Below are 21,011 nucleotides of genomic sequence, written 5' to 3'. Positions count from 1 at the left end.
TATAGTGTCTTCTCGTCTACCAAATCTTAAAAAATAAAACGGTATGTAGCTCATTCTCTTTACTAAAAAATATTGGGCCGATCTGGAATATTTTATCTTAATCTTACTATTTCAACGTTTTAAAAAATAGAGAGAACTAAGCATTGTCTATTTACAGCCAGGTCATCCATTTCATCCTATTTCATTAACTTGTCTACATGTTGATACAAGAATATTTTGCGTAATAGGACTAAATTAAAAATCGTGTGTGCAGAAAAAATAATCTTTGTAAATACGGTTAATATAATGTTATTCATGGCTATCAAGAGACAGCATACTTGAAGGAACGAAGACTAATGGGTGCACCAGCTAAAGACATGCTACTATGGTAAAAGTTCAAGACATTGTCAAAAGTTCCTTGTCAAAGATAGTCCCTTTCATATACGGAATAATTTCTGTTCGTTTAAGTTTTAATGTCGCTCCTTACTTTCTGTTAAAATTACTTGTTTTTTTATTAAATTTGTGGACTTTTTTTAATTAATTTTATGACGCTAAAAAATTATTACGTATTTAAAGGGGGAAGCTTCTTCCTCAAAACCTCGCTCTTTAAACTAAAGTTTTTTAGTACTTTTAAAAAAGCTTCATACTGTTCTAATTAAACGACCCTTGTGTTTAAGGAGTCGTTCTTAAGGAATTTGGCCAAAAGTCAAACTTTAGCGCAAAGACCGAGGTTCTGAGGAGGGGGAAATCCCCTTCGTACAAGCAATAATATTTGTCCGTTTTAATGTTGCTCCTTACTTTCAGTACGAAATATTTGTTTTCTTTTTAATTTAATTTCTGATGGTTTTTAAGTAATGCCAGAAAATCTGACCCCACCTCCACGGAGATATTCCCCTTCCCACGGAAATATCCTCTAGACAATTCAATTTCGGTAAAAATTTACCACGAACAATTATAATTAACAACTCTACGCGTTAAATTGAGACGGAAAAGAGAAAGCAAGACATTTAAAAGAATTTTGTATAGGAATTCTGACAAATTCCCCCAGTGTATAATTTCCCCTGATAAGTCCACCCGCCGGAAACTTCCCACCCCATAAAAAAAAACAGCAAAAAAGGCCGAAAAATATTGAGAATGGTAACTAGCCTAAAATCTAAGCTGTGTTTTAAAACAACGAGGATCCCAGTCACAAGGTCTGTATTAGTCATCAAAATGGATTCACTTTCCAGGTTACTAGTCTTGGACTTTCTGACGAGCAATAGAGTTGATGTTGCTAACTAGTTGATAGGGTTACTCGAAGCCTAAAAAGCAATTGCATAAAGTTTAAGTTTAACAATTTAAACATTTTCTTTCCTTCCTTTTCTTTCTTCTTTTTCATATCCATAAAATAAGTAATAATAATTAATAGTAATGATAATACGATAAGCAATAAGATAACAATTGATAAAGACTGATTTTGTTTTGATTATCTTTTAATTGTCTCTTTAAATCAGAGCAGCTCTTCCACCTCCTTAGATCGTTTGTTGTTTTACTTCACGACGACTCTGTAGAAGTATTTCTGATATTCCCTAACGCATAAGTCGTCTGAATGCCCAAATTCTACATTAATGCAATTTTTAAAAGTGAAACAATTTGCATAGGAAACTAAAGTTTAAAAAAGGAGAAATGGAATAAGCCCGAAGTTAAGAAGATATTTAGTTGAAAATAGAGATGGCAAGATAGAATGACTAAATTGTGATGCTAAAGGTCCTTAAATTGGGTGCAGGACTTTGACGCAACCTCACAGGGAAATGTTTAATAACTGTGGTAAACATGTAATTTCTAATAAATATTCTGGATTGCACAATAAAATCTATTTTGTGGATAGCCAGCTTAGAACTATGGAAAAAGCAGTCAACTGGTATTTCTCCAGTCTAGGAATAGAAATTCATGGGTATACACAGAAAAATAGCTATAAAATGATACTGAAAGCAGGGATTGAGATGTCAGGGCATATTATAAATGTGCTAGAAAAGAAAGCTCCTATTAAATCTCTCCTTATGATAATGAAGGAAAGGCTTAGTTAAGTAGTGTGATGTCAATAGTTTGGGTGTGTATCACCTCTTCTGTATTTCCTCGCCTGAAAATATTCTAACGTTATCCATTATCTCATCAAATGATTACTAATTCTTTTAGGTACGACTATGAAAATTGCGAATCCGGCCCTTGCAACGAAATGATAGAACATTTACGTGCACTCCAATCAGATTCAAGTTTTGTTGGATCCGAGTGGGCGCAAAATGGAACTGTCTACAAAGTTAAGATGATTGACGATTTTCGTATACTGACCCTATCGATGGCAGTGTTGCAAATAAGCAGGTACACTTAATTTATATTTGCCTTTTAAAACCTCTTTTGCGTCTTAGGTACTTGCTATGAGTCCATGGTTGCCAAAGTACATATAACCCAATCTGCCCCTCCCGAGTCAACTATCATAAATAATTTATTCAAGTCAATCATTTTTATTGTTATAAATGGAATGTTCTAACTTCGCTTATTTATTTTGTATTATTTAATCCTTTGGAGGATTTTTGATGGGTCTAGTCTCTGACTCAATCTTAACATTTGAGAAACCTCAATTAATGCTGAAGTTTTATTATCTTGGAAATTTATGTCTTTTTTGAAGAATTTTAAAGCAGCACTCTTTTTCTCTCCTCGTTCTGAAAATAATTCTTAATTTACGGATGTAGTTTCAAGATTTAACATACACGATTCATGACTCGATGTATTACTGGAACGCGTGGACACACAAAAGAGCTGAAGTCATGACTTCACGTCTTGGAACTTGAGTTTAAATACGAAAACCGAAGTGATGACTTTCCTACACCAAATTCGAAATGAATGTGGTTTTTTTTTTTTATTAAAAGGTTATGGCGTCTAGTTTTGAGGGGGAGGGGTCCCAGGAATAATCCTTTTGATCTTTCAATATTTCGTAAATATTTTTCATTTTAATATCTTTTGTTTTATATTCTTAGTAAGTTGGTAGAATCTAGTATATATAATAGTTTGCGATATTTTAAATTGTTTTGTAAATGTTATTTTGACTGATTTATAGGGTCTTCTCGTCTACCAAATCTTAAAAAATAAAACGATATGCAGCTCATTCTCTTTACTAAAAAATATTGTATCGATCTGAAATATTTTATCTTAATCTTACAATTTCAACGTTTTAAAAAATAGAGAGAACAAAGTATTGTCTGTTTACGGCCGGGTCATCTATTTCATCTTAGAAAAGTAGGATTTTCATTAACTTGTCTGCATGTTGGTACAAGAATATCTGGCGTAATAGGAATTAATTTAAAATCTTTTGCGCATAAAAGATTACCTTTGTAAATACGGTTGATATAATGTTATTCCCGGCTATCAAGAGACAGGGAGCTTGAAGGAACCAAGACTAATGGTTGCACCAGCTAAAGAAGTGCTACTACGGTAAAAGTTCAAGACATTGTCAAAAGTTCCTTGTCAAAGACAAAGACAGTCCCTTTCATATACGGAATAATTTCTGTTCATTTTAAGTTTTATTGTCGCTCCTTACTTTCTGTTAAAAAAACTTGTTTTTTTATTAAATTTGTGGACGTTTTTGAATTAATTTAATGACACTAAAAAATTATTACGTATTTAAAGGGGACTGCTTCTTCCTCAACACCTCGCTCTTTATGCTATAGTTTTTTAGTACTTTTAAAAAAGCTTCCTATTGTTCTAATTAAACGACCCTTGTGTTTAAGGAGTCGTTCTTAAGGAATTTGGCCAAAAGTCAAACTTTAGCATAAAGAGCGAGGTTCTAAGGAGGGGGAAATCCCCTTCGTACAAGTGATAATGTCTGTTCGTTTTAATGTTACTCCTTACTTTCAGTACGAAACATTTGTTTTCTTTTTAACATTATTTCTGATGGTTTTAAGTAATGCCAGAAAATCCGACCCCACCTCCGCGGAGATATTCCCCTCCCCACGGAAACATCCTCTAGACAATTCAATTCCGGTGAAAATTTACCCCGGAAAATTATAATTAACAACCCTACGCGTAAAATTGAGACGGAAAAAAGAAAGCAAGACATTTAAAAGAATTTTGTATTGGAATTCTGACAAATTCCCCCAGTGTATAATTTCCCCTGATAAGTTCACCCCCTGGAAACTTCCCTCCCCATAAAAAAAACAGCAAAAAAGTCTGTCTCCTCCCCAACTGGAAAATGTATACATACTTCACAATAACGAATATTATGTGTAAATAACTGGCATGTGTAAATTATTAGGCCTTTTAGCTATGATGAGCAAAATGGCTATCTCATAATTTTCATCGGACGACTTGGGGAAAAAAAGGGGCGGAGAGGGGGCCAGGTTGCCCTCCAATCTTTTTGGTCACTTAAAAAGGGCATTAGAACTTTTAATATCCGTTTGAATGAACCCTCTCAAGATATTCTAGGACCACTAAGTCGATACGATCACCCCTGGAGGAAAATAAAAATAATAAATAAACACGCACCCTTGATCTTTCTTCTGGTAAAAATACAAAATTCCACATTTTTGCAGATAGGATTTTGAAACCTCTACCAGAAAAGAAGATTCGAATTAAAACTTTTTTATTTTGATTGCTCTTTAACTGGAGAATGGAGTGACCTTCAGAATGATTTTGACCAGTTAATTCTGACTCTTGAGTATTGGTCATTTTAGCGAAATTCAGTCTTTACTCAAATACAATGCCTGCTTAAATATGTGAGCAGATGAAAAATGGATATAAAAACCTTTCATTCTTTATTGCTTTCTTTCGCTGTTTCGTATGTAAGCTTTATGACTTCTCATTTGGACAAGAAGAAAATTTGTTATTTATGCAATATCAAATTTCTTGTCAATGATGAAAACTGTTATACTTCTGCAGCTTTCCCTTGTCAGCAAAAAGGGGTAACGCAATATTGCCCAGTGTCTTAACTCAAATCAGCTACTGTTTTACATAAGAATCTAGGACATTCTCAAGGGCTATTTCAAGTCTTTGATAGCAAAGGTATGCTCCTTAAGGTTGGTCTTGACCCTTGAACGCTTCTGTTTTCTCTGCCTCCTTGGTGAATTTTTCAACTTTTTATTTTAGTTACAAGCAATTGATTATTGGACATATTTATTTTTTAAGGTTTTACTTTTCTTTTCAGAGGAAACATCTGCAGTTCTGCACCCTAAGTCTATTGACTGCTTATATCACGTCATTTGAGTTATAGATGGCGCTACTTAAACACAATCACAGGACATAACAGTATAGACTGCTTGGAACTTAAATCAGGAGATTGTTCTCAAATGTATTCACAAATGTATTACAAATGAATCACAAATGTTCTCAAATGTATTATAATGCTCCATTAAAGAACGAAAATCAGCCTTAATGTTTGCTTCACAAGTACAAGAATCGGTAGCTTTTGTTTTTTTTGGACATGTTTATAAGTAAATTTGTTATAAGTCTGTGTAAGCCTTTTCTTTTGAAACTAGATTCATTTACGAATAAAACTACGAATGAATCCCCACAATACCATAGAAAGTGTATTTTTTTGGAAATAGCTGTCGAATGTCCACCCTTACAAAATCGATGCCGTATAGTCGTATAATCCTAAGTCGTATAATCCTCAACGATAAAAGCACACATTCAAGCGTTGCTCGCTTAACAAGTGATACCCCGGGCCAAAATTAAGTTTGTAAAATCCATTTCCCCTTGATGCACTTCGCCGAGTGGACAAACATAAGCCCTATCGGTCGAAGGTCACTGCTGCTGCTATTGATCACAAAAAAGAATCATCTCCTCAAGAGTCTGCTGCTGCTGGCAGCACAATTAAAGATTGAGGAATTGGATTCAATTTTATTTAAATTTGTAAATATACGGCCCAACACATATCGTGAAAAAATTACACGACTCCTAGCCTATGCCATAGAAAGTGGTCAAGATCATATTCAAGTTGAGAGCAATGGGACAGGGATTATAATTCTGGTCGAGAACTAAAATGTACTTGATTTAACCTATGATATGGCTATAAATCATAAAGGACTATTATCATTTGACGCTCATATATACAACTTTCTAAATACATTAAACTTCCCCAAAAGTCTTATTAGCAATAGACAAATTCTAAAAAAATTAAATGAATATGCATCATTTTCAACACCACAATTAAAATATGAAGAAGAAGAAGAAGATTTTAAATCAATTTTGGAAAATACTAGCACACCACTGATAGCTAGACAAAAGCGAAGACGTATAAAGTCAACGTCACCACCATTACCAACCGCCAGTATACAAAAGGGTAGTGGACGTTACACAACGTGTTTACGTTCAAAATGGTTGAAGTTCTGAATGGTGTTTATGAAAATATTGGTGAAGTGGGGAGTTTAAGTTCCCCCGCCACTCTCTCCAAATTCACTGATGTTCACGCTAAAAGTGTGCAAGACTATATACGAAATAAATCAATTTACACTAAGCATCGATATCATAAAGTTCGTGCTAATCATTATTTAAAAACTATAGCTTTTTTCCCATTGCATATAATTCAAGCAGATGTCCTGACTATAGATGAGATTCTAAGACGTTACAATACACAGTACAAGTAAATTCAACTTGCAGTCAGTGTTTTCAGTTGCTATGCATAAGAAATTTCATTGCGAACAAAGAGAGGCATTGATTTTGCTCATTCCATTGAAAGTTGTGTCGATCAGGATTCATATCAAAAAATTCCATCGGATTGCTGTAGTGAATTTTTTAATACCCATGTTGCAAAAGTACTAGTGAAATATAGTACACTGTTCCATCATAGTCATAGTACTATAAAATCTGCATTATCCGAGCGATTGATAATAACTATTAGACTTTTAATTTAAGGATATTGTACATTGGAAAATACACCGGCTTTTATTCATGATTTAGATAAAATCATGTTGATTTATAATCCACAACCTCATCGATCATTGTCCAACTCAACCCCAAAAGAAGTTCATCAGTCTGATCATGATACAATTGACACCTTTCTTAAAAAATATTACAATGAAACAAATGTCAATAGGAAAAATAAATTCAATTTTGATGATACCGTTAGACTTAATATAAAAACTTATGTTTTTAAAAATGGGAAGTACTAGTATTCCACCGACATTTTTAAAGTGGCGAAAATACTAATCGCTGAATCCATAGCTGATAATTTACGCAAGACCAAAGATGAAGATATTATTGTCGGATTTTATGACTATGAACTAAAAAACGTTAAAAATAATAGTGAAATCTATCAAATTGAAAAGATATGAAAGACTCGTACTCGCAGAGGTAGGAAACAGTTACTTGTTCGGTGGCTAGGATACAAATCTGATTTTGATTCTTGGATCGGTGTTGAAGATATTGACAATGCCCAATGATTTCTATGTAACTTTTATGTCCAATGTTTCCGATCCTCTCTACAACGACTTGAATACGACAAGTGATTTTTCGACAAATTTCTCCCCCGCCATCAAATTTGACGGTGTGTATGAAGTGGCTCTTGTCGACTGCATTCTCAAAAATACCTATGACATCCTGAGAAAGGATCGAGTGTATGATATAAAAGTTATACCATTTGATTGGACACTCTTTGTCGACTATGAATGGGTTGAAGCACTTAAATCTAGCGAATATCCACATGCCAAATTGAAATATATTGAACATGATAATATGATTGATTCGTGTATCAAAATAGATAGAGAATTCTTATTTAATGAGAATGGTATACTTCATTTGGATTATTAATTGGAACACGATAGGATTTACATTACCTATCATCTTTACACTAAAATAATTGCTCTCAATAATAATCCGAGAGACGTTCTTGGCTTCAAGCAGAATACGATCAATGGGAAAAATACTGTTGCCGTTTACGGGATGGATCAAATTATTTTTGCTGATTATCCACCTGGTTTCACCTCGGACTCTTGCATATTTCTCTATGCATTGTTTGTGGAAACATCGAGAGTCGGTAATTCAAATGTCCCCCTTCTACGTGTTCTTGAACGAAAAACAACTCATGAACTTGTTAATCACTATAATATAAAGCATCTTCAGTATTTTCCTGTAAACACTTCCTATTTGGAATTCTGTCAGTTAACACTAAGAAGTGAATTGGGTGATCCTCTTGCCGTAACAAAAGGCTTAGCAGTGATTACATGTCATTTTCAACCCATTGTCGGCGACAGCCCAATCAGCTAAAATGAACAATAGAAGAATTCCATTTTTCTGCCCCGATATCGATTGCATTTCAACGAAAGAAATAAAAAAATGAACTTTTAAAAATCAAGAGAATGTAACTGTGACAAGATAAACCATGAGAAAACACTACTGAAATATTCCAACTCTTGCAATTCAAAGAAAGAAATCCAAAATGAACTTTGAAAAATCAAGAGAATGTAACTGTGACAAGGTAAACCACGATAAAACACTATTGAAATATTCCAAATCTTGCATTTCACGAAAGAAATTCAAAATGAACTTTGAAAAATCAAGAGAATGTAAAAATCAAAAATGAATCCAAAATAAACCACGACAAAAAACTACTGAAATATTCCAGCTCTTTCATTTCAAGGAAAGAAATTCAAAATGAACTTTTAAAAATCAAGAGAATGTAACTGTGACAAGGTAAACCATGACAAAACACAAATGAAATATTCCAACTCTTGCATTTCAAGGAAAAAAATACAAAATGAACTTTGAAAAAACAAGATAATTTAACTGTGACAAGGTAAACCATAACAAAAAAATAATGAAATGTTCAAACTTTTGCATTTCAAATAAAGAAATCAAAAAATTAACTTTTGAAAAAATCAAGAGAATGTAACTGTGACAAGGTAAACCACTAAAAAACACAACTTAAATATTAAAACTCTTACATTATAATTAAATATAACAACAGTGAAATTTTAAAAAATAAGAGAATGTAGCTGTGACATGGTAAACCACGATAAAAAACTATTGAAATATTCCAACTCTTGAATTTCACTAAAGAAATTCAAAATGAACTTTAAAAAATCAAGAAAATGTAACTGTGAGATGGTAAACCACGACAAACAACTACTGAAATATTCCAACTCTTGCATTTCACGAAATAAATTCAAAATGAACTTTGAAAAATCAAGCAGAATGTAAAAATCCAAAATGAACTTTGAAAAATCAAGAGGATTTAACCGTGAAAAGATAAACCATAACAAAAAACTACTGAAATATTCCGATTCTTGCTTTTCAACGAAAAAATTCAAAAACGAACTTTGAAAAATCCAGAAACTGTACTGTGATAAGGTGAAGAACAACAAAACACTACTGGAATATTCCAACTCTTGAATTTCAGGAAAGAAATTCAAAATGAACTTTGAAAAATCAAAAGAATTTAACTGTGACAAGGTATACCCTGATGAAACACCAAGAATATATTCCACATCTTGCATTGCATGAAAGATATCCAAAATGATCTACGAAAATCAAGGGAATGTAGTTGTGACATTGTAAACCACGAAAAAACACAACTGATACAGTCTAATTTCTGAATTACACGAAAGAAGTTCAAAATAAACTTCGGAAAATCAAGAGAATGTATAAACCAAATATGAACTTTGAAAAATCGATAGAATGTAACCGTGACAAGTTAAACCATGACAAAACACGAGTTAAATATTCCAACTCTAGAATTTCTAGGGAAAAAATCCAAAAGGTACTTTGAAAATACAAGAGAATGTAACTGTGACAAGTTAAACCATAACAAAACACTACTGAAATATTACAACTCTTGAATTTCAACGAAAAAAAACCAAAAATGAACTTTTGAAAAATCAAGAGAATGTAACTGTGACAAGTTAAACCAATAAAAAACAATACTGAAATATTCCATCTCTTGCATTTCAAGGAAAGAAGTACAAAATGAACTTTGAAAAATTAAGAGAATGTAACTGTGACAAGGTAAACCACGAAAAAACATTACTGAAATAATCCAGCTCTTGCATTACAAGAAAAGAAATACAAAATGAACATTGAAAAATCAATATTATGTAACTCTGAAAAGGGAAATAACTACTAAATACTTTTTATATATTCTTTTTTTAGAATTTCACGAAAGAAATTTAAAATGAACTTTGAAAAATCAAGAGCATCTAACTGTGCGAAAATAAGCCACGACAAAACATAACAAAAAACTACTGAAAAATTCAAACTCTTGAATTTTAATTAAATAAATCCAAAATGAACTTTGAGAAATCAAGAGAATATAACTGTGACAAGGTAAAGCACAACAAGACACTACTAAAATATTCCAACTATTTCATTTCAACAAAAAAAATTCAAAATGAACTTTGAAAAATCAAGCAAATGTAACTGTGACAAGGTAAACCACGACGAAACACTACTGAAATATTCAAACTCTTGCATTTCACGAAAGAAATCCAAAATTAACTACGAAAAGTCAATAGAATTTTAAAATCCAAAATGAACTTTGAAAAATAAAAAGAATTTAATTGTGACAAGGTAAACCATAACAAAGCACTACTGAAATATTCCAACTCTATCATTTAAAGGAAAAAAATCCAAAAGGAACTTTGAAAAAACAAGAGCACGTAACTGTGACAAGGTAAACCATATCAAAACACTACTTAAATATTCAAAATCTTGCATTTCAACGAAAGAAATCCAAAATTGATCTTTTGAAAAATCAAAAGAATGTAACTGTGACAAGGTAAAGCACTACAAAACATTGCTGAAATATTCCAATTCTTGCATTTCGCGAAAAAAATTCAAAATGAACTTTGAAAAATAAAGAGCATGTAACTGTGCCATGGTAAACCAATACACAACACTACTGAAATATTACAACTCTTGAATTTCAACGAAAGAAATCCAAAATTAACTTTGAAAAATCAAGAGAATGTACTGTGACAAGGTAAAGCACGACAAAGCACAACAAAACACTACTGAAATATTCCAACTCTTGCATTTCAACGAAAGAAATCCAAAATTAAATTTTAAAAAAATCAAGAGAATTTAACTTTGAGAAGTTAAAGCACAACAAGACACTACTGAAATATACCAACTCTTGCATTTCAACGAAAGAAATCCAAAATAAATTTTGAATATTCTTGAGATTGTTACAGATACTATGTTTTGCACTTCAAAACACTAATGACATTTTCCAACTCTTGAATTTCAAGAAGAGAAGACCCCATAGAACTTCGAAAAAATTAAGAGAAAGTAGCTGAATTATGCATATCAACGACAAGTCACTACTGAAATATTCCAACTCTTGCATTTCAATAAAAGAAATCCAAAATGAACTTTGAAAAGTCAAGAGAATGTAACTATGACAAGGTAAACCACGACAAAATACTACTGAATTTAAGTATGTTTCATCTCATTCGAAGACATGTAAAAAAAAAAGTTGAAAAAAATATATCATGTTAAAAAAAAAAACGGAGAGTGGGGGGGAAGTTGGAGAGAGGGGGGCGCCCTTCGAGTTTGGGGATAGGGGATCTATGGAGGGTTGATGTCTATCTGGTTAGGGTCATTGGTGCATATGATCCTTGATGGTTCGTACTCACATACACCTTACTAAAAAAAAATCAAGAGAATGTAACTTTGACAAGGTAAAGCACAACAAAACACTACTAAAATATTCCAACTCTATAATTTCAAGGAAAAAAATCCAAAATAAACTTCGGAAGATGCAAAGAACGAAGCTTTGAAAAGGTAAAGCGCAACGAAGATTTACTTAAACATTTAATATCTTGCATTAGAACGAAAGAGATCAAAACTGAGCGTTGAAAAATCATTAGAATTTAGCTGTTGAGCGATAAAGCTCGACAAAACACTACTGAAATATTCCAACTCTTGCATTTCAACAAAAGAAATCCAAAATGAACTTTGAAAAGTCAAGAGAATGTAACTGTGACAAGGTAAACCACGACAAAATACTACTGAATTTAAGTATGTTTCATCTCATTCGAAGACATGTAAAAAAAAAGTTGAAAAAAATATATCATGTTAAAAAAAAAAAAAAATGGAGAGTGGGGGGAAGTTGGAGAGAGGGGGGCGCCCTTCGAGTTTGGGGATAGGGGATCTATGGAGGGTTGATGTCTATCTGGTTAGGGTCATTGGTGCATATGATCCTTGATGGTTCGTACTCACATACACCTTACTACTTGATTTGCAAGGATTTCTATGGTCTGCTCTGAATTTCTTTATTAAAATTATTTTCTTGCCATCTACATCTCTCTTAGTATCAACTTTTTAGTATACTATAACGTTGGACCCTATTTTAAACTGACAACATTGTTCAAACACAACTTGTGTATTATACAGAACACATTGAAGAAGTAAAGCTAGGTCAACTCACAATGTCATTCTATCATCATTAACCATTTTCATAGATTGATGTTGTCTCAAATTTATAACAAATTGCCTGAGTTAACAACCCCGAGGGGTTACCTTAACTGATAATTAGTTTAACCCTTTTTTTTCTTTTTTTTTCCACCTTCATACACTCCAATTCGCAAATCCCTTACCCCTTTTTGCAAATGCAGCCTCCGGTTATTTCCACAGCCACATTGGGTACTCTATATATATATATATATATATATATATATATATATATATATATATATATATATATATATATATATATATATATATATATATATATATATATATATATATATATATATATATATATATATATATATATATATATGCTCTGATCGGTGATTGTGGCTCTTCTTTTAAACAGCTCCTCAAAAAAACTTACACCGCTGATATACATATATATATACATATATATATATATATATATATATATATATATATATATATATATATATATATATATATATATATATATATATATATATATATATATATATATATATATATATATATATATATATATATATATATATATATATATATATATGTATATATAAATATATTATGCAACAATAGAATGCGTGCAACAATATATATATATATATATATATATATATATATATATATATATATATATATATATATATATATATATATATATATATATATATATATATATATATATATATATATTTGGTGAAGGTAAAGTTAGTGTAGGAAAAGAAAACAGTAACGGATACAGACTTATGTAATTTTGTAGGTATAACAATCTAGTTATAACCAATACGGTGTTTGGTCAAAAAATGGATCATAAGTTAACAAGGTATTCACGTGATGGTAAGACAGCAAACCTTATTAATTATGCTATAGTAAACCGAAGACTGGCAGGATCAATACAAGATACTAGGGTAGATAGGAGTGCTGTTATTGATGTTAAAAGTAAAGATCACCATCTAGTAGTGTCAAGGGTTAACTTAAAGCTGAAATATCGGAAGGGTGATTACCTCCCGGGAAGTTATGATGTTGGTAGACTCTAGGATGAGAATTTGAGAGGAAATTTCCAGGAACAGTTGAATACTAAACTTAAGAGTTTAAAATTTGATAATGTGGAAGATGGTTGGAATAATTTTAGAAAAATAATATGTGAAGTTGCTGAAGGTGTATTAGGGAAGAAAACTGGAACTACAGCTACGAATATTAGTGAAAAAGCTTATGTTTAATAGAAAGGAGAAAGGACTTGTACACGAAGAAAGCATGGAGAAAGTATTAAAATATGAACTAAGGAGATGTGAAGTGGAGGCAATGGACAAAATTGTCGTGGATCTGGAAGATGCAGTTAGATGACATAATAGTAAAATTTTGTACTGGTATGTTAACAAATTGAGAATGAGTAGTCAATCCAGACTTTGCCCAGTTAAAGATAGGAATGGGGTCGCAATTAGAGATAAGGAAAAAACTAAAGCAAGATGGGCCGAACATTTTGAGAACTTGCTTAACCGAGAGAGAGCTGCAGGAAAAAATATAGAGGAAAATGAAAAAGTTTGTGATACCTTGGATGTGAAGGAAGATTTGTTTTGTGAGGAGGAATTAGCAACAGTACTAAAAATATTATAGAATAATAAGGCTTCAGGTGCTGGTAGGGTGGTAAATGAATTTCTTAAATATGGTGGCTCTGAGTCTGGCATTAGTCTGGTCTCTGTAGGTAGCAAATTACTTAGTAATATGATACTTTTTAGACTGAGAGATGCCGTAGACAAAGTTTTAAGAGAAGAGCAGTGCGGTTTTAGAAAAGGTAGAGGATGTGTCGAGCAAATTTTCACTCTTAAGCTAATAATTGAGAAGTGGCTGAGTTTTCAAACACCTTTGGTCCTCAGTTTTATAGATTATGAGCAAGCATTCGATTCTGTTGATAGAAGAGCTTTAGTAAAGGTTTAATCCTTGTATGGTATACCAGACAAATACATTAAAGTGATTAATGCTATGTACGAGAATAACACTGCTGCGGTTAAGGTAGGAAATGAGGTTAGCAGCTGGTTTTGTATTAAATCAGAAGTTAAGCAGGGTTGTGTTCCATCCCCCTTTATATGGATTATTTTGATGGACTTTGTTTTAAGGAGCACAGGAAAGGCAATGGGAGACCACGGAATCAAATGGGAGGAAAAAGTCTCCTGGACTTGGATTATGCTGAGGATTTAAGCATCCTAGATGAAAGTGTGAGCAAAATGAATGAAGGTTTAGAGGTTTTGTGAGTTCAGAGTGCTAGAATTGGTTTGAAAATTAATGTTAGGAAGACTAAGTCACTAACGGTAGGAATAAGTGAAGATGAAAAGGTGACGTTGGGTAATGAAAAGATTGATCAGGTGGGCAGTTTCACTTACCTTGGTAGTATTATTAGGAAAGATGGTGGGAGCAGTGAATATTTTAAATATAGAATAGCCAATGCTCAAGGGTTTTTTTCACAGTTAAAAAAAGTCTGGAAGAATAGGAAGATAAGTCTGCAAACCAAAATTAGAATATTAGAAGCTACAGTGATGACTGTGGTCAAATATGGATCTGAAGCATGGGCGGTCCGAAAAGCGGATGAAGATTTGCTAGATGTTTTCCAGAGAAATTGCTTAAGGATTATTCTGGGTACCCAGCTGACTGACCGTATTTCAAACAATAGGCTATAAATAAACGTATTTCCACATTTTGGCTATACGAAAAATGTAGCTGAATACCACTCTCTAGGCCTATAATGAAAGAAAGGTTGAGGTAGTTAGGGCACGGTGTGCGGATGAAGGATGACAAATAGCCAAAGATCGTGCTTTTCGGCCAGCCATTTAGGGCTAAACAGAAAGCAGGTTGTCCTCGTCTGGGGTGGGAGGACGTCAAAAAGAAGGATCTAAAGGAAATGGAAACTTCCTGGCAGGGTATATAGAGGGAGGCTTTGAATAGATTGGGGTGGAGGAGGAGTGTGTGTAGCTGTGTTGGCCTCAGGTGACTTGATGCTACGGTGAATTGTTAGTAGTAGTAGTAATATATATATATATATATATATATATATATATATATATATATATATATATATATATATATATATATATATATATATATATATATATATACATGTATATACAAATACCTCCCCTCTCATTAAGAAAACGAAATTTTCAAAAACTGAAACGTTATGGCAAAATTTAAACGGCTTTTTTCTAAAACATATTAGGCTTTGTTTTGGAAACTTGATTTTTTACTATGCAAATGAAATACACATCCATGAATTGAAATTTTCATTAAATTGGTAGACGTAGGCTAAAGATTATTGAAAAGGACAGTTGTTTTACGGAGGTAGAACCTAATATCGAAGTTTCAATCAAAATGACTGCAATAAGAATTACTTTTGGCGCAAAGGGTGTTGGAAGGTACAATAACCAAAAACAGCCTTAGGGTGTTCTTATCATGAATACATATTGAAAATATGTTGATTATCAATTTTTTATAACTTTGATTACGACAATCACTGATACATCTACAATTTTGCAATACGCACCTGATTTTTGGTAACTACAATGCACAACTAGCAGGGGCGGATCCAGGATTTTCTCTAGGGGGGGGGCGAAATAGGTTTATCCAATAAAATTGCATTAGGAGCAAGTTTATTTAACGCAAACTTGCGTTAATTAAGTAAATTACACTACATTAGACTACGTTAGGGGGGGGGCACTCCTCGTTGATCCGCCATTGACAACTAGCATCATATTTATTATCAATCAGCTCAAAAGCCCTTACCCTTAGGTACAATTTTTAGTAAATTTAGATGATGGTTAAGAACAATTTGAACGTTTCAGAGGATCAAGGGCATCAATCAGGGGGGAGGGAACGATTAACCCCTATATTTTGATAAAATAACTTTTTTTATGTATCTCCATTTTAAAAATCCTGTCTCCTCTCTCAGTGATGCATGCAGGAAGGTCTCAAGGAACAGAACCCTCTCCAATTTTTATTTTTTGAATTTCTGGGTACTGATTATTCAAATTATCAAATAAAATCTTTATTTTGATACCTTCCCCCATCTAGAAAAACATTGTAATTATTATTGGGTCTTCCCCGAAAGAATACGCAATTTTTGTTGTGCCACAGCACAGGATTCAAAACCAACTGTGATTGCTCATTTTTTTTAGGTGAACTCTTTTAAACCTAGATTTTTACCAGAGTAGGGCTAATTTTGCAGACCATTCGGAACTTGAAGTTTTAAAATGCTTAACAACCCTGAAAAAGAGCTACTTTGGTTCAACGTAAAAGTTCAAACTGTTCTATCTGGACTCCTTTTTTGAAAAATAAAACTCCATAATAAAAAGTTCTATTTTACTCGAATTATCAAAACATTATCAAGTCTTCATTAATGCTAGTATCACTTTTTTGATCAGTTCATTTCCTTGCAAATTATCATTCATAATTTTTATGTGTTAAATTGACCCACACAAAATGCTAATACTAAAGGAAACACCAGGTTAACATCCGATTGAATATTTATCACTGTTTTAATTGACATATAAACTGTTCCTCAGAAAAATATTCTCCTTAGTTGAACTTGATTATTTATTCGCTGAACATCTATTCTTGACTATAAACAAAAATGGACTCAAACAGCTACTATATGCCGCCATTGTCAGCTGTATTCACATCGTTAAGCTGCCTTTGTATATATCTTTTCATAAAAAAGATAAAGACTAATACCCTTATTCTGTCAAGCTGGGAGGTAAGATATTCCACATTATTTAGATGTGATAGCTCTACTCTTCTGTATGGTTTACAATTCTTCTCAAATCGGCAATTTTGAAAAAAATGTACAGCTGTAACTTCCGCCAAAAAGACCAGATATTTATATCATTAGATTGTTTGTATGCATTCTTGCTACGATTTTACGATTCGGACAAATATTTTGGAGTGGGAGGTCCTAAACCTAACCAAGTTAACCTAAGCCTACCCACCCTTTTACATTTCGGACAAATATTTTGGAGTGGGGGGTCAAACCCCCTTAACCCTAACCAAGTTTATCTAAGCCTAACCACGTTTTTACGATTCGGACAAATATTTTGGGAGGCCCCCCCCCAACCAAGACCTTGTTAATAGTCATTACAAAGAAACAGAATAAAGCTAAAACCAAATAAATAAAACAGATGAAATAAACCTGATGGTATCAGTGGTGTAAATTCGTCAAAATGCTGGGGAGGGGGAGTTGGAGCCAATTTTCATAAACCAAGTGAAAATAATACTGAAAACTGAAAAATCATCCATATATTACCATAAAGACTAAAATATACTAAAGAAAACTTACCTGTTTATCAGAATGCTTGAATTATGCAGGTTTATTTTCGTTTTGATAAATTTATTTGTAGAAACTAAATTTCAGCTGGGGGGGGAATTGGGTCTCAAGGGCGCAGCGGCCCCCTGCCCCATAGCAAATAACGTCCCCTGAGGCTGTGTCCACGATTTAGATGGACTGGGGGATAAGTGTGACAGTAGTGATCATTGAACTGAACAGAGTCCCTAATGGTAAACTGAATTTCTGTTCAAGAAAAAACTCATTAAAAACTTTATTCTTTCAAAGAAGAAAATGATGCTTTTTATCCAGACAAGTATTAAAAAGCGAATATGCTCATGCTCTGAGCATTTACTATTTTGCTTTCGTTAGTTCTTTAATAGCATCTTCATAAATGCAATTTTCCATATTTGATCTATGCATTTGTTGAAATTGCTGGATGTAGAAGGACAAGTAATTTTCCTCCGTAGCACAGAAATGACTAGGTTAGTAATTGTAATTTCTGTTCGTTTTGGGTTTCATTTATGTATTGATGGTGATCTGTGCTAGTTTAAGTCTTGATAAATCATTTGATATTATTTCTACTCTTTTTTGTTTTAGGGGGGTCTTTACTTTTCTTTGAAAATAAAGTATTCTATATTTCATCAGGTGATTCTATTTTCATAACATTTTTTTTCATTAGTTTAAATAGGTTTGGATAGGTTCGGATAGGTTCCTTATTTAACATAGCCCCCCCCCCCTTAATGTGCAAATATATAGCCCAAATTTTTTCTAAATTATTACATTTTCATCCTTATTTTATTTTATTTCATTAGCATTCACCAAACTTCACTTCTCGAGTGTGTTTTATATAATAGACAAGTACCACTTTAATTGTAGACAAAGTTTTCAAAATTAATTTATGTTTTTTTTATTGACTAAGTCATTTTCATGGAAAAAGAAACTAAGATTTTATATCTGTTCGGCTTTTTCTGTTAGTATCCATATTTTGACTTGCTATTTGTAAGTCAGAGATACTTTTCCTTCAATTTTTAACTGCACTCACCAGGGCCGTATCCATTTTTTTCGCAGGGTGTTTTACATAAGGTTTTTTTTGGTGGGGGGCTACACAAAAATAACCTAAAAACACATACAAAATGTATCTATATCCATTTTTGTTACGCTTTTACGAGCCGGACGACCTTTTTTTATTTGGGGGGGGGGATTCAAACACCCTATACCCCCCCCCCCCGGGGAACAGCTCTGACAGACACCCTTTTGAAAATATTGACATACATCCTTTTGTTTAATAGTGTTGTTTAGATTAGTTTTATACCTCCTCTAATTGGGTTCTAGACGTTTAACCAGCCCCTGGAAAAGACCCTCGCGGAAAAAATCCCCTCGTTGTAAACACCCCCCTCCCTATCCCACGGAAGTTACCCTCTTCTCAATGGAAAATTCTCCTCGTATTAAATACCCCCTCCCGACGAAAACTACCCCCTTCCCAAAGGAAAATTCCCCTCTTGGTACATACCCCCCCAAGGACATATTAAAAACCTTAAAAAGGCACTTAAACTTCTATAATAGGCTTCTCTGATTTTATTGTAGTTTGGGAGGGAGGGAGACACCTCAAAGAGTACATTTTAATGCTAAAAAATTCCAGCTAACATTGAGCCATTAGATAAATATTGAATTTGTTTTAAGGAAGAGGCAAGGTGAGGGTGGAGGTATAACTTGATGTATGACCCCAAAAACCATAACCATATTTTTTTGTTGGGGGGGGGGGGTACGAAAGAAACTAGAAAAAACGAATAAAAAATTTGAAATTGATATTAACTCCTTACGATTTCAGGGAATATTTCTGGTCTACGCCGTTATTATGAAAGTAGAGAGTAACATTAAATTCCAAAATCAGCAGAATTTCTTCTGAATAAGAGGGGGACTGCCCCTTCCTCGTCCACACTTCCACCTCATAGCTGCAAAAAACTTAGAAGGTCGCTCATTAGATCAGAAGTTGAGAATTCCAGTCCTTTTGATTCTGTGGGGGGAGGGAGGGGTTAAACACCGGCCATCCACTGGTTGACCTGAAAAATGAAACTTAATATTGTTCCCAAGAAATTTTATCAATGCTCTTTGACAACCTGGATAAACTTACACTCTTTTAATTTAGTTAAATTGTCCAAACAGAAGCAGTAATAGTAGTAGAGTAATAGTAGGGTTGGCTGCCCTCCATCACTTTTGACTCTTAATAGGGTCAAACGGTGAACTAGATTCTTAATAGGGAACTAAAACTTTCAATGTCCAAATAAATAATCCTCCTCTAAAGTATATACGACCACATCTTCCATAAGACCCTCATACGCCTTCAGGATGGTTTTTTAGGAGTTTTTTCAACCCCGAAGGCCTTGTTAAATGTTCTTTCGACTATTTTAAACAAAACGGCTATCTTGAAATTTCTATCGGATGCACTTGGGGAAAACATGACGTGGAGGGAAAACTTGCCTCCAACTACTTTTAACTCTTAAAAAGTGCATTAGTAAGCTGAATTGGATTCCCAATCCAACGAGCTTATTCCGAATTTGTTACGACCATTCCTTCCATATAAACCTTTCATTATAATAATGGCCAAATATTATAACTCACACTCCTTGCTCTGAAAGCTTTGGGAGGGGTGCTGTCATCCTCAAAGCAATAATTACTGGACCTTTTCGCTACACTGAACAAAATAGCTATCTTGAAGTTTGGACTTGATTGAAGGGGTTGCCCTCCAATCACATTTGACTCTTAAAAAGGACACTAGAACTTTCAATTTCCAATCGAATGAGTCCCTTTCGAAGATCTAAAAAAACGAAGAAATACATTGTGCCGACATCGCTCTTTACTTAGGCAGCGCTACTGCACTGCCTTTGATAGGCTGTGAAGCAATAATATGCAAACATTACGAAATACAAATCTTTCCCAGTACAGCGTGAACCAAGCAGCAATCTATAAAATGTTTAGAGGGCAGTAGCTCTACTCATTTTTATCACAATTGCTATACACTATAAATTCGGCTTGGTCATTCTTTTTAATTTGTGTTTATCTTCAGAGGCCACATTTGGGGGGGGGGGGGGTAGGGGTGGGCCATTGTCCACCCTAATTTTTCTGGGGGGCCCAAGCTTCTTCCCAAAATGGCCTTTTTTTCTTTTACAAAATATACAGGAACAAAAAAGCAACTGTTTAATAAAAAATAAAATAGTGCTTCAAAGTACAAGAGTGGCTTTTCACCTTTGGGTATATCTTTCAGGTGCCTGACTCAGCACCCAAAAATCCATTGCCGTCTCTTTGG

The 21,011-nt window shown here is 33.4% G+C and overlaps 1 long non-coding RNA gene and 1 pseudogene across 2 annotated transcripts in view; one reads left to right on the top strand and one right to left on the bottom strand.

The window, feature by feature from the left end:
• Nucleotides 1-21,011, bottom strand: part of LOC148953408 (hexokinase-2-like) — a 119,709-nt pseudogene that overhangs the window by 57,866 nt on the left and 40,832 nt on the right. The window lies entirely within an intron of this gene.
• LOC148953410 (uncharacterized) lies at nucleotides 2,175-5,322 on the top strand. Its single transcript, XR_016141639.1, has 2 exons — nucleotides 2,175-2,337; nucleotides 5,156-5,322. It is a non-coding gene; the product is annotated as an uncharacterized LOC148953410 (long non-coding RNA).

Source organism: Artemia sp. Qi Xiang Cuo, chromosome 4, assembly GCF_049724085.1.
Source record: "Artemia sp. Qi Xiang Cuo chromosome 4, ASM4972408v1, whole genome shotgun sequence".
Lineage (NCBI taxonomy): Eukaryota > Metazoa > Arthropoda > Branchiopoda > Anostraca > Artemiidae > Artemia > Artemia sp. Qi Xiang Cuo.
This window is presented reverse-complemented; position numbering and strand designations above follow the sequence as displayed.